This window comes from Gobius niger, assembly GCF_951799975.1.
Source record: "Gobius niger genome assembly, chromosome: 8".
NCBI lineage: Eukaryota > Metazoa > Chordata > Actinopteri > Gobiiformes > Gobiidae > Gobius > Gobius niger.
The window spans coordinates 38,382,928-38,397,544 of record NC_136859.1 but is presented as its reverse complement, the minus strand read 5'-3'; positions in this window follow the sequence as shown (position 1 = coordinate 38,397,544).

Genomic DNA, 14,617 nt, shown 5'->3' with positions numbered 1-14,617 from the left:
CTCGATAACCTGTTGGATGCTCCAGGATCAGTAGTTTTTTAGGTTGTCACTGCTGATTGAACTGTCACCATGGTTACATATACATTTCATTCCAAAAACCATCAGAAATCCTAAAACACCAGAAATAAAATGAATCCTGAAGCATCATAGGAGCTACTGGGATGGAAATTGAAGGCACTAAGCTAACCACCCATACAGCCGCTGGAAGGTCACTGAAAAGTCAAATACGCACTAATACTGTATGAACTTGCAAAAGTTGCATCGTGCACCTTTAATAATGTGACTGTTAGGTAGGGATGCACCGATACCGATACCAGTATCGGGTATCGGGCCGATACCACATGCTTGTACTCATACTCGTACTCATTCATGAGGTCCCGATACCAGGAACCGATACCATTTGACGTGCGGTGAGCGCACCTACGAGGCCTCTCAGCTAAAGAGAGGAAATAGCAACAAACTGGAGAATTGTTTAGTGGAAATACAATATTCCACATAGAGCTGACTTTATCACAGACTGCGCTCTCTAAATCTGCAGCGTCTGCAGTGTTTACAAGATACAGGCTAACGATGCTAACTCGCGGCTAGCGCAGTTTTGGCCATTCTGACGCCGTTTTATGCCCAGGGGTTTATTCATCTGAAAAACTAACCCAGCGACTAAAAAGTCCTCAGAAAATGCAACGTTAAGACATACAGCATGTTTATATTGAGCGAAAATGAGCTGCAGCAGAACAATGAAAACGCTGTAGCTTCTCGCTAAGTTACTACAAACACACGAGAAAATCCACACGGAGCTGAAGTAAAAACGAAAAGAGACCATTTAAGTAACATCTCAATACTATTGTTAAATAAAAATATATAAATGAATAAAGCACAGGCATTGGGGAGCTCTTGGACATGGGCTTTTCTGTCTATGATGGACAGTGCAATAAAAATTAAAAATTATATTGAATGAAAATAAAAATAAATAAATAAATGGCATCAGCACAATTCTAATATAACTGCTCTTAAATGTGTCGCCTACTTTACTTAAGGAAATGTACATGAGTAAATTAACTAATTACAAACCAATCTGCTGTGAAAAAATAAAGAATGTTGAAGAAAATGCCTTGTACTCGTATCGGTATTCGGTATCGGCGAGTACTTAAATCCAAGTACTCGTACTCGTATCGGTTTTAGAAAAAGTGGTATCGGTGCATCCCTACTGTTAGGAGCAGGGAGGGTCAGCACTTATGTAAATGTCACAAACAGATATCAATGCAAAATAATACAGTTTTATACAGGCAGCAGCAAGTCAAGTTTAATGCTTTTTAATGCCATTTTGATGCCGAACAACCATCTCGGGGGGATTCAAAAGTATTATGAATTGTCCCAAAATCAATCCCTCACATCTCATTAAAAAGCATTAAATTGCATTAAACTGACATTTAATCTGAATCTATTGGCGAATTATGACATTGCTCATCGACAAAAAAGTTTTGTCCAATTGTCTTTCCTCATTTTGATGAAATGTTTGCAAATCTTAAAGGCACTATACTTGACTTTTTTTTTTCTGGTAATGGTTCAAAATTTTCAAAAATCTCTATCTATCTATCTATCTATCTATCTATCTATCTATCTATCTATCTATCTATCTATCTATCTATCTATCTATCTATCATATATATATATATATATATATATATATATATATATATATATATATATATATATATATATATAAGATGCTGGCAGGGAAAGCTTACATGGAGCGCCATAACCAAGTGGCTGGTATAGTGTACAGGAACATCTGTGCAGAGTATGGGCTGGAAACCCCAAGGTCAAAGTGGGAAACACCTCCAAAGGTGGTCGAGAATGGCCGAGCCAAGATCCTGTGGGACTTCCAGATACAGACGGACAAAATGGTAATGGCGAACCAACCGGACATTGTGGTGGTGGACAAAGAGCAGAGGAAAGCCATTGTGATCGACATAGCAATACCAAGCGACTCCAACATCAGGAAAAAGGAACACGAGAAACTAGAGAAATACCAGGGGCTCAGAGAAGAGCTGGAGAAAACCTGGAGGGTGAAGCATCAGTGGTGCCCGTGGTCGTTGGGGCACTCGGGGCAGTGACCCCCAAACTGGAGGAGTGGCTCCAGCAGATCCCAGGAAATACATCAGACATCTCGGTCCAGAAAAGTGCAGTTCTAGGAACAGCAAAGATACTGCGCAGAACCCTCAAGCTCCCAGGCCTCTGGTAGAGGACCCGAGCAGGAGGAAAAACAGACCGCCCGCGGAGGGTGAGGAAGAGTTTTTTTTTTTTTTTATATATATATATATATATATATATATATATCACTGTGTATCTAATTATAAAGCCTTTGAATCAATGTCATGAACTTGTAGGAGAGATTTCTAACATTTTTCCTGACAGTGACCCTATAAAATGACCCTGCAAATTGTAAAATGTGCCTATGAACTCATGCACCACAGCTAACATTTTCATTTTGCGGTTTCCTGTGTCATTGTTTGTCTTAAAAAAAAAATCAGGTATAGAGCCTTTAAGAATATATATTTGCCTTTGTGGCATTAAAATATAGTATTTTAAAAGCATTTAGTTTGACTTGCCTGTATAAAGCCTATTTAGTTTTGCATTTGTAATAATTGCTGTTTGAAGAAAGCAGTACTCTTTCACAACAAAGTGCCTTTTCAGAAATGAGTCTTAATCTTGGCACGTGCAGTTGTTTTGACAAAGTAATAAACACTGTACAAACGATAAAGCTATAAATCCTTCCTGGTTTGATCATCCATTTATAGATATAATCAAAAAGGTGAGAGTCCAAAAGAAGAAAGCTTATTGGAAAGATTATTGGGGATTTTACAGATGAAAAGGGAGATCAATGAAAACAATACAGCACTTGTGATTATTAAAAGCCACAAATTTCATAGAATTAGAATATTTTGAAAATGGACTGTAAACCATAATCATAAAATTATAACCAACAAAGGCTTGTGTCACTTTGCATGTAATGAGTCTATATCATATATTAGTTTCACAAGACAAACCTGTTTTCTTCACCCCTTGATGGAACAGTAACTTCAAATTGCTTTCCTTTTTTTAATTAAAAATACATACAAATATACAAACATTTTGCTAGTTACCACTTGGAATACAGTATTAAATCTCTGTCACGGACATTGCACATTATTAATATTGTTCTGACAAATATGAGGCGGAGAAACATGAATGCACTTCGTTTGTGAATGGGAAAATAAATGCATCTGAGCAGTGCAGAATAAGCTTTAGTAACAGTTAATCTAATGGTAATGGTCACCATGAGCTGGGGTTTTAATTTATTTTTATTTATTTTTTTATTTTGTCCCTTGTAAAAAAAAAAAAAATACCTTTACATTCACATTTGTGTGTTGAGTGCAAATAAATATCTGATCACAAAAAATAAAATGAAAGGAAATAAAAAGATAAGATAAGATAATATAAACCTTTATTGATCTCACAAAGGAGAAATTCACTTGTTACAGTCGGCGTTCAAGAAGAAGAGTTAATAAAGTGCAGCTAATACAGAGATTATTGCAAATGTTACTTCACAGTCTTATTGTACAGTCTGACAGCAGTGGGGATGAAGGCTTTGTGGTAGCGCTCCGTCCTGCACTGAGGGTGTCTCAGTCTGCCACTGAGAGAGCTGCTCAGCTCTTCTACAGTCCCGTGCAGTGGACGGGAGGTGTCCATGATGGAGGTGAGCTTGGCTAACACCCTCCTGTCCCTCACCTCCTCCACAGAGTCCAGGGGGCAGCCCAGGACGGAGCTGGCCCTCCTGACCAGCTTGTTCAGTCTGTTCTTGTCCCGCTCTGTGCTGCCCGGGGCCCAGCACACGGCAGCGTAGTGGAGAGCAGAGGCCACCACAGAGTCATAAAAAGTCCTGAGCAGAGGCCTGCTCACTCCGAACGACCTCAGTCTCCTCAGAAGGACCTCAGTTTCCTCAGAAGGACCTCAGTCTCCTCAGAAGGACCTCAGTGTCCTCAGAAGGTGGAGGCGACTTTGGCCCTTCTTGTACAGGGCGTTGGTGTTGTGGAACCAGTCCACTTTATTGTTGAGGTGAACACCCAGGTACTTGAAACTGTCCACCTCCTCAATGTCCTCCCCCTGGATGTTCAGCGGTGTGTGCGGTAGTGGCTTCCTCGTGAAGTCGATCACCATCTCCTTCGTCTTACTGATGTTCAAGCACAGGTGGTTGCGCTCACACCAGTCCACAAAGTCTATGATGACTGACCGGTACTCCAGGTTGTTCCCCTTAGACACACAGCCCACGATGGCGGAGTCGTGGGAGAACTTCTGGAGACGACAGCTCTCCGTGTTGTATGTGAAGTCCGATGTGTAGATGGTGAAGAGAAACGGTGAGAGGACGGTGCCCTGAGGGGCCCCGGTGCTGCAGACGACCACCTCTGACTCACAGCTGCGCAGCCGCACATACTGTGGTCGGTCCGTGAGGTAGTCGATGGTCCATGCGGCGAGATGTTCATCCACTCCCGCGTCCTCCAGCTTCCCCCGCAGCAGCGCCGGCCTGATGGTGTTGAAGGCACTGGAGAAGTCAAAGAACATGACCCTCACAGCACATGTTCTTGAGACACTTTTTGAAGGGACAGTAAATAACTGAAGCAATCATACTTTTTTGTCATATTGTGATTAAACTGGCCAGGACTTTGTGTTTGTGATGACAATTTTAAATACTTGAACATTTCCCTCTTTGACCCCAGATTCAGATAGCTAGATAGATAGGATTATTACTTCTTCATACTGTAGTTTTATTGTCTGATCTTTGAAAGTACCACACTTTGTACATTATTATTGAGTCTGTCGGATGGGAAGAAGCATCAGACAAACTCCCAACACGTCACACAATAGCTCAAGGGGCAGTGCTCTTTTTTGAGCCACATGCTTATTGCTGCCATTGCAATTCTAAAGATACCTTGGGTTGTTGTTGCCATTGTTCTCAAGGGAATCTCCGATGCGGATCTCTGCTCCGTTAAGTCTTTGATGACCTCCTGGTGCGTTGGTCACATTGACAGAGAAGATCCTGTGTGTTTTCCTCAGGTCCAGTCTCCACCGGGCATTTACACTAGCCCCTGTGTGAGAGCATGTGCTCCAGTCACTGTTTCTTTTTCCATCTATAGCATTGTATGCCATGTAATTGCCATGCAGTGAAGACTGTGTAGCTTTTCCTTGGAGAGCCAGATTTTCTCCTGCACAAAAAAACAAAGGTTATTACATTTTTCAAGACCACCAAGGCTGACCGGGGTGGTGGTCCCTCTCTTTAAAAAGGGGGATCGGAGGGTGTGTTCCAATTACAGAAGAATCACCCTCCTCAGCCTCCCCGGTAAGGTCTACTCCAGGGTGCTGGAGAGGAGGATCCGGCCGACAGTCGAACCTCGGATCCAGGAGGAACAATGCGGTTTTCGTCCTGGTCGTGGCACACTGGACCAGCTCTATACCCTTCATCGGGTGCTCGAGGGTTCGTGGGAGTTCGCCCAACCAGTCCACATGTGTTTTGTGGATCTGGAGAAGGCGTTCGACCGCGTCCCTCGTGGTGCCCTGTGGGGGGTGCTCCGGGAGTATGGGGTCCGGGGCCCTCGTGGTGCCCTGTGGGGGGTGCTCCGGGAGTATGGGGTCCGGGGCCCTCTGCTAAGGGCTGTCCGTTCCCTGTATGACCGCAGCAGGAGCTTGGTTCACATTGCCGGCAGTAAGTCAGACCTGTTCCCGGTGCGTGTTGGTCTCCGCCAGGGCTGCCCTTTGTCACCGGTTCTGTTCATTACTTTTATGGACAGAATTTCTAGGCGCAGCCAGGGGCCGGAGGGCGTCCGGTTTGGGGCCTCAGGGTCTCATCTCTGCTGTTTGCGGATGATGTTGTTCTGTTGGCTTCAACGAACCAGGACCTTCAGCTGCTCTGGGGCGGTTTGCAGCCGAGTGTGTAGCGGCCGGGATGAGGATCAGCACCTCCAAATCTGAGGCCATGGTTCTCCACCGGAAAAAGGTGGCTTCCCCTCTTCAGGTCGGTGGGGAGTCCTTACCTCAAGTGGAGGAGTTCACGTGTCTCGGGGTCTTGTTCTCAGTGAGGGACGGATGGAGCGTGTGATCGACAGACGGATCGGTGCGGCGTCAGCAGTGATGCGGTCGCTGTATCGGTCTGTCGTGGTGAAGAGGGAGCTGAGTCGAGGCAAAGCTCTCGATTTACCGATCGATCTACGTTCCCACCCTCACCTATGGTCATGAGATTTGGGTAATGACCAAAAGGACAAGATCTGAAATGAGTTTCCTTCGCAGGGTGGCTGGGCTCACCCTCCGAGATCGGGTGAGGAGCTCAGTTACCCGGGAGGAGCTCGGAGTAGAGTCGCTGCTCCTTCACGTCCAAAGGAGCAGCTGAGGCGGCTCGGGCATCTGTTCCGGATGCCTCCTGGTCGCCTCCCGCGGGAGGTGTTCCAGGCATGTCCTAGTGGGACAAGGCCTCGTGGAAGGCCCAGGACACGGTGGTGGGACTATGTCTCCGAGCTGGCCTGGTGTGGCCTCGGGGTCAGAACAGCTGGAGGAGGTGTGTGTGGATCGGGAAGTTTGGGCATCTCTGCTGAGACTGCTGCCCCCGCGACCCGGCCCCGGATAAAGCGGAAGAAAATGGATGGATGGATATGGGATCTGTTTCTGGGGTACTTTAACCAGTTCAAGCAAGTGTGTGAATGAGAAACATATGAATTTTATTTATTTGGGCATAAAAAATGGCAATTAAAAAGCTTTCAATTTGACTTGCCTGTATAAACCCTGTATATTTTTGTATGTGTAAAATTTGCTGTTTGAAGAAAACACTTTTGCAACAAAGTCCCTTTTATCATTTGCAGAAATGAGTCTTAATCCTGGCACGTGCTGTTGTTTTGACAAAGTGAACTGATCCAATAGAAGTAATAAACACTGTACAAACGATAAAGCTCTAAATCCTTCCTGGTTGGATCATCCATTTACAGATATAATCAAACTGTAAAAAAGGTGAAAGTCCGAAAGAAGAAAGCTTATTGAAAAGATAGGAATACAATTGTGGAGGAGGTGAAGAATTTAAAGTGTTTATTTGGGATTCTAGACGGAGCTGGGGAAAGTTTACAACAAGTAGACAAAGCCAAACTGCTGGGCCTGGTCTTTCTTGGTAAACTTTCGGAATAATGAGACGTCGGACTAATGACATGGCACCCCTTTCTCTACATATCTTGCCGTGCTAAATGTTTCATTTCTAAACAACCAACAGAATATTTTACCTTCTGCCAACCAAAATAGATCAGGATTATGACATTATCGTAATCGTTATACAGTGGACAATAGAACATGAAGTGAAAGTCATCCTCCACAAACATGACAGTCTATTCTCTTCAGAGACCCCTCTGTAATGACCCGCCTCCACCTCTAGAGGCAGCACTCCTGCTCTGAGACCTCTGTTACATTTCACATTCATCTCTGTGGAAAAACATTCTTTAATTAAGGTTTGTTTAGCAATTCCCTTTTCCACTGCTCTTTGTAATTATCAAATAACATCTGTCTGTGTTTGTTCATTTAATTCCTTTGTATAAATATTTAAAGGATCTCACGTGACCAAAGTATTGAGGAGTTTGATCACAGTTAAAGAGTTTCTTAGTGAGTCTATTGTCAGGTAAGTGCACAAGGCGGTTACCAAGTCTTAAGTAAACTGTGCACTCTGCAGACCCGAGACAGACCTATACCGTGAAGTGAATCCACCGTGAAAGTGCGCCCTCTGCTGGATAAGCCCGATATAGACCGAGCTTTTAGGAAGACTGATCAACTCAACGCCCGTGAGTCGTCTGTAACCGAGTCATTTCAGTGTTTTATTTCTTATGAACAAATGTGGAAAACGTAGATGCTTCTAGTAAGTAAATGTATAATTTATTCATAATGTATTAAGTGTACCTTTTACAAAATATTGCATATTATAGTTTGAAAGAATTTGTGAAGTGGCACCATTTTGAGGTCATCAGACGTTATTAAGAACACATTCCAGACTACTGATCGTATTTAGTCATTATGAGCCCAGATATATGTCGTTCATATGTCGTCCTCAAAATGTGCGTTATTTCATATTGACATTACAATTCAACAACACAATTCTCAATTCAGATTCAATTAATTCAACTAATCAATTCAAGATTGGGGCTGAATTAAGGAGCTGAAGGTACAACATTTTTAACTTAGTTATTTAATCTGCAAGCAAACATTATTAACCCAATGACTTCTCTCCTTTTCTGCACTGATTACAATGGCCTGTTGTATTTCACAATAAAAATGTTTTTTCTGTTCTTAAAATTGTCTCTGTGCCTTGTTCCTTTTTATTGAAATGAACAAATGAAGGCGCTGTCCTACAAAATACATTGAAATATTGGAGTAAAACATATAAATAACCCAAATAATAATCAACAATACCGGATACAGTTCCCTGGGAAATACACTAAAACAATTGGAGTGAAAGAAGATGTAGACTAAAACATGTATACTCATTCTAAATTACACATAATAATCCCAACAATACAATAGTGTAAAACATGAAATATGTTTAAATGTGTTTGAAAACAAAATTCTAAACTGCACAAAATAAGGTTAAAGGAACAGGCCATCGTTTTTACATACTGAGATATGCTCTTACCTCACTTTAGTCGAGTTAATATATCCCCGTCTGGTCTTTGTCCGTGCGCTCACACATACGCAGCCTCTCCCACATGTCATATAGCTCTAAATACGAGGAGTAAAACGTCCGCGCAGTAACTCCTAAAGGTTATTGACGGAAGTGAGCGGGGGAAGTCTTTAGGAGTTACTGCGCGGACGTTTTACTCCTCGTATCATTACGCCTCACAATATAGTCCCCCTTTTTATTTGCTTATAAAATCGACATGCTACATTTCTGTGTAAATATACTTCGCATGAAAACACTTCATGTAACTTTATTTAAATAGGGAACACGTGGAAGAGCTTGGTAGCTTCTATCGTGAGCTTTTTTGGAGCTATGTGACATGTGGGAGAGGCTGCGTATGTGTGAGCGCACGGACAAAGACCAGACGGGGATATATTAACTCGGCTAAAGTGAGGTAAGAGCATATCTCAGTATGTAAAAACGGTGGCCTATTCCTTTAAGGCCAAGACTATAAATACCCTTGTGGATGCGCTTCATCCAGCAGGGGGCGCACTTTCACGGTGGATTTGCTTCACAGTAGATCTGTTTATTGTGTGTAAAGGCGGTGAAAAGGGGAGATGCAACACACAATTTGAACACATGATGGCGCCACCCGTTGCGACACGAGGTGAAATCCTGCCCTGTTTATTTCACTGTCAAATTCAAACACAGAGCATCAGGTTAAATAAACAGATTCCTGTCACTGTCAAAAGCTTTAGATGAATCAATAAAAAGCAGAAGATTAGAAAGACGGAGGCTGTGCGTTTTCTAAGAGTGTTTCTGTAATATCACACTGTCAAAGGATCACAATCAGAAGGGTCTCCAGCCTGAGCAGGAGTCGCAGGGGTAGAAAGAGTCAAAGAAAGAACCGAATGATAAAACATATAACACAATGATGATGTTAGTAACTTATTGCTGGGTTGCAGGTGACATCACAGCGTTCTAAAAGCCTATACTATTATATAGAGGAAAAATGATTTTGTCTTTGAGGAAATGTACAGAGAGATCATGGACCCAGTGACTGATATTAATGATCATTTTGCCAATCCACACATTTTCTTTTTAGCTACAACTTGTGATAAGTGTAATGCTGTTAATAGGAAAAAACTGGCTCCTGCCCCCACTGGGTCCGGTGACGTCATCATATTCTAGAACCTGCAACCCAGCAATTACTGACTGGAATTTTACTAATAAAAACACATGATACATTTGGTGATAGTTTTGGAACAGCCCTTGTAGCAGTATACGCTTTATTTAAAAACAGACAGAGCAATAAAGCAGTTTACATGTTTTAAACTTGTGGAATATCCGTGATTATTAGTGGTTCAGTTTTATGTTCTTAAGGCACAACATTTAAGTTGGTGCATTTTGAGAATTTATAATGTTACATACTGAGCTAAGCATGTTAACACATTAAGAGATTTTCAAAGAACTGTGATTGTCATTTCTATCCTGTTTTTGCCTGTGTGACAAAAACACCAATAAAATGCCCTGAACTGCCTCAGATCACTGTGAACGTTCATGCTGGATTTGGAAAGGCTAGTGTGACGCTCTTAGGAGGTGTAATTTTCATCACATACAGTCTCAAATTTGCCATTTGCAGATGTCTTTAGAGCAAGCTGCCTCTGAAGAACCTACTAAACATGAATGAATCAACCCTATGCCCCAATAAAGCGCCCCCTGCTGTCACAGTTCAACACAGACATGTTTTTCAGTTTAGAAGCTTCATACACGGGATTATAGACAGACATTTGGAAAAATCAGCCACAAATATCAGTGGTGCATAACAGCATCAGCCTTAGAAAAACCCATAGGTCTATAGATTGACCTCTAGCTAAAATATCAAAATCTAACTTCAAAAAAGTCAAACATTTTTACTATTCATCAGAAAATCCTGTTGGGCGCGCTGTTTCACCCAATTTGAATTTCCCCCAATTAAAGTGAACTGCCTTTAGGATGGGGACTTTAAAGCAGTACTAAGTAACTCATGCCCCTAGAGGCCATAAGCGCCACTGCAGGTGTCGTAGCATGTTTTACTCATTAATTGTCCGTGAGAGTAAATTCTACAGAGGGATATTATCCAGTTACACAATCCAGATAATTTTTTTCACTCAAACTTGGCTGTAAATACTGTTTAAGTGGTGCTAGCCCACAGTTAGCTTTGCCCGCTTGCCTGCAAGCTTCTTCTTTGTGATTCTATTAGTGTGCATTGGTGACTCCGACCTGGTGCAGAGAAAGTTGCAATTGCGGTTTTCTGGCCACAGACACCAGGGGGAGATGAATGACCCCCCAATCATCCCACAAACACTTGTATTACCCCAGAGGGACTACGGAGAGGATTTTTTAAGGTAAACACGTTACTTATTACTGCTTTAACAACTGATAACAAACTTATAAAAAAAATGAACATTGTTTGTGCAAACAGGGGCAAGTTTTTGTTTGCAAAATTCACACAATTCTCAGTATAGAGTTTTGCCGCATAAATACTGAAAAACCTAAAACAAATATTTGGATAAGTTTTGAAGTTCCCCTTCCCCCTGTATTAGCTTGTTCCGATAAATGCCCTAGGAGGAAATAGATTTTGTACAACGTGTAAACAAAATGGCACAGTCCGCTTCGTAGACTTTCATCCAAAATGGCCGCACTGCTATATGGTGTGGTTTTTATTTAAACAGGGACAGTGCACAATTTAACATTGACCAAAAGGAAAGATGCATTGTACCAGGCTATAGCAAAGATGCTAATTTCCACCTGTAGTCCCTGGGCAGGTTGATGTTACAGTACAGAAACTGATTTTAAATGTAGATGAATACTTGACCATGGATTTATACATTTTGACATATATGATTACAGGAGCCCCTGTGCCGGCCAACTGCTCCAAAAGGTAAAGCAAATGAAAGAACAATTACAAAGCAAGGAAAGGAAAAAAAACATTTTAATTAATAATAATAATAATAATAATAATAATAATAATAATTAAAGCCGCAAGCGGCATTTAGAGGCCCTCGCGAGCAGCGTTGGCCGGTTGGCGCACGCCGTCGCACGCCACCGCAACAACCGGGGGGCGCTGCCGCGCCCTACGTGGTTAAAATGACGCTGCCACCCTCGGTTGAGTTTATAAAAGAGCAAAGGCAAGAAATGCGCCTTCGGCGCCAGATCACGCGATATTTCCCAAAATGGCCGACTTCGTGTAGGTTGCCTAGCAACCACGTTATGTACTTTTTTGTTCGGACGGTCATGACGAAGGTGTGTACCAATTTTGGCTTGGCTACGCCAAACTTTATATCGGGCCGTTGCCATGGCAACACGGTGGGGAAATGGGCGTGGCCATAATTTACTTTTTGATCGTGGTCACGTGACGGATGTCTGTGCCAAATTTTTTTTGTCTACGACAAAGTTTACTTTTTTTCCCAATTCATTTTTATTTGGTGCTCTGCAGGGGGCGCTATCGCGCCCATTTTCAAAATTCCTATATCAAAACATCCGGGGCCGACGACTCGACCAACGATTAAAGTTTCACTCAAATCGGCCAAAGTATGTGCGAGTTATGACTCTTCGAAGGTGACGGCGAACGCCGAAAACGAACGCCAAATTCATGGCGTTGCCATGACAAAACCGGAAATCCTATTAGAAAGTTTTTAATAACTTTTAATGCCCCACATGTGTAGATGATCTGGAGCGACCGGGGAGTCGCTGCGTTCAACGCCCTAGGACGAGTTCGTTCAAATGCGAGGGCACGAAAAGGCGCCTTCGGCGCCAGGTCGCTCTTCTGGCCAATATGGCCGCCGTATAGTTGGTTGCCTAGCAACCGCGTAATATCTTTTTTTCTTTGGCTTCATGTGACCAATCACTGTGCCGAATTTTTTTCGTCTACGACAAACTAAAATTTTGGGGGTTTTCGGGATTTTGGGGGGTCTGGCCATAGGCCGCAATGTTAACGTCGTTTTTCCAGGGGGCGCTGACGCGCCATTTTTTTGAATTTTTGAATTTTGGAGATGTGAAAGTTTTTTTTTTCACCTAATTGAATTTTGGGCAAAAATTCAGGACTTTTCGTCGGTGGGAAGTGGCCGAAACGGCCTCCGGGGGGGGAGAAGAAAAATAATAATAAGAATAAGAAAAACCCTTACAATAACAATATAGCGCCGCCTCCGGCGGCCCATATTTATATCGTCGGAAAGGTCTCACGTCCAGTAACCCACCCGTGAGGTTCATTGTCAAATACGAGCGCGTTGCGCTCGTATTTTACCACTTCTTTGTCAATATTTCTTAATGCGTTTTTTTTTCAGATTTTTGTGCGAGCAACTACAAATATGCCGCTTTCGCGGCAAACACCTATATCATTGGATAGGCCTCGATGCCCTGAGTCACTCTAGTAGTGTTTTAGGTAGTGGGGAGTGGCCATGGTCGATGACGAGCGCGTTGCGCTCGTCATCGACTACTTTCTTGTCAATGTTGCGCCTTCACTGGATTTTTCACCTTTTTTCACACGAGCAGTTACAAATGTGCCGCTTTCGCGGCACACGCCTATTTCACCGGACAGGGCGTGGTGCCGGGAGTCCCCCCTATTACTGTCTAATGCATGGGGAGCGCTCCGCGCTCTGTTTCTTGAGCGCTGCGCGCTCTTTTCGGGACGTGCGCTACGCGCACGTCTTTCTTCAGTGCGCTCCGCGCACTGCCGTACAATTACAATAGGCCCGAGCCCTGCCAGGCCGCTCGGGCCTAATAATAATAATAATAATAATAATAAATAAAAATGGAAAATAAAGAGAAAAACAAAGACAAAAAAGAAAATGGTAAAACAAAAAGAGGGAGAAGGACTTGTTTATTGTACAAATGCAGATTTGCACGATGAGAAGAATGCTGTTAAAACAATCGCAGCAGTCTCCACAATGTCTCTACAACTCTCCTCCGGTGAGACAGGGCCTCGACCTTCAGTTTGTCCTGTAATGGTTTGATGTGTCTCCTCAGCTGCTCTCCTGAGCCGCCTCCTCGATGGGTCTGAGGCTGTGATCTTTGTGAGTCCTGGAGTCTCTACAGACCAGGCAGACCAGGTCCTGATGGTTCTCACAGAAGAGCCGCAGCTTCTCTGAGTGAAGACTGCACTCAGACTGCTGTGGAGATGGAGATGTTTGCCTTCTCTCCTCTGTGAACGTCTCTACCAGGTTCTTCAGGGCCAGGCTCAGAGGAGGATTCTACCTTGAGGACCTTCTCTTAAAGACTGGACAGGTCTTCAGGGGTTTGCCCTCCCACCAGTTCTCCTAACAGACCTTACAGAAGCTGTGGCTGCAGCTTAGAACCACAGGATCTCCTAAGAGCTCACAGCAGATGGGACAGATCAGGTCCTGCTCCAGTCTGGATGCGGACGCCATTTTGTATCTAATTTAAACCCCAGACAGAAGAGTTGAGTGAGTTACATGTGCAGCGGGTAGAACACAGCCTTTATAGGTTTACAACCTCCTGAAACCCAGCTTTGGTTTGGGTTTTATTTTTAGGTTTCTTCTTGTGCTCTGGATTGGAAAGGGAAATAGTTCTACAATATTATTGTCAACATTTTCTTTGAATATAATAATGTCCTCAAATTTGGACAGTTGACAGTTACAAAAAACACGTGGGGCTAAGAGGTTGTTGTTTATAAAAGACCTATATTTCCTATAATTTGTTTGCACATTCTCCTGTTCTTGATTGCACAGTTTCTTCTCTATTTGCACCCCTAAGTTGTCACGAGTGCAATTCTCCATTGTGAGACCCCAGGGGGTCTGCAGATGGAAATTAGCCTAAGGCTATAATCTGGCATATTTACATTTGTAAAAATGTTCATTAATATGTATTGTCCCTCCTTTTCAAATAAATTAAAAAAAAAAAAAAAAAGTCCTATCTTATCTTATGTGTCCTCTGGGAGGCTGGAGG